Consider the following 1,384-nt stretch of genomic DNA (forward strand, 5'->3'; position numbering starts at 1 on the left):
GGCGTGGACTCTTGCCACCAATCCTCACAGTATCTCCTCTCCCAGACAGTGCCTTCAAAGGAGCATACACATTCTTTGCCTGTTCCCATGTTCTAGCCTCTGGAACATAACCCAACCAAGCCACATAATACCACAATGCTCTACCTCTTCTTTCAGAATCCGCGATTTGATGCACTTCATACACATCTTGTTCCTCGTGATCAAATGCTGGCGCCTCTTGTGTTTTGACCTCTGATGTGGCCGGTTTTAACACCAAAACATGGAACACTAGATGTATTTGCATGCCCTCTGTCAATTGCAACTGTAGTAAATTAGGTTTGAAGACCTCAACGACCTCAAAAGGCCCCACATATCGTGGTTGTAATTTGCAAGCTTCTTTCAACGTCAAATACTTCTTTGATAGTCCTACCTTATCCCCACTTTATAAACTAGAGATGGCTCTACTTTATCCCCACTTTATAAACTGGAGATCGCTCTTTTGCATCAACATATTTTTATACACCTCTTTTGCCCTTACTAAATTCCGGTGAGCCTTCTGTCAACCCAATTGGATCTCTTGACTTCGATCTTGCACTGCTCGCACTGTCAATATTTTTGGCAATTCATCAGGCAACACCCATGGGTGAAATCCATACAAACAAAGATGAATGATCAGTGTTGCAGCACCACTCGGCTAACCATAAAACTTTCAACCAATTACTTCCATGTTGTGTAACCAAACAACGTAAATCCTCTTCCATGGATTGATGTACACGTTCTGTTTGCCCATCAGTTTGAGGGTGATAACTCGTGGATAATTTAATTTGAATACCCAATTGGTTGCAAAAGACTTTCCAAAACGTAGATGTAAATTATGCCTCCAATCTGAAACCCCTGAAGAAGGCAGCTCATGTCATTTCACTACATTTTGCACAAACAGTTCAGCCAGACATCCTGCCGTCAGTGCTCCTTTATAAGGTACAAAGTGGCCATCTTTGTCAAATAATCCACCACCATTCAGATGGTATCATAACCCTTAACCTTGGGAAATTCTGTCACAAAATCCATGGACGCATCTTCTCATGGCATACTGGGAGATGATAGTGGCTCAAGGAATACCGTCTGCTTTTGATGAGAAACTTTGTTTCGGGCGCTCACCTCACACCTCTCCACCCATTGTTGTACCATTTGTGACAACTGAGGCCACCAAAACTGCCTTTGTATTTGCTGGATCATCTTCCCTATTCCTGGATGTCCTACTAGTGGACCCTCATGAAAACCATTCTACAATTTGTGTTTGAAGCATGTCTAAAGGAACAAATATCTGACTTCCTTGATACAGCAATCCCTCCCGAATATACCTCTTAGGAGGAAACGTAGGAATGGTGTACACAAGATCCTGAGT

This window comes from Ambystoma mexicanum, chromosome 4q (assembly GCF_040938575.1).
Source record: "Ambystoma mexicanum isolate Mex_15411 chromosome 4q, UKY_AmexF1_1, whole genome shotgun sequence".
NCBI classification, from domain to species: Eukaryota; Metazoa; Chordata; class Amphibia; order Caudata; family Ambystomatidae; genus Ambystoma; species Ambystoma mexicanum.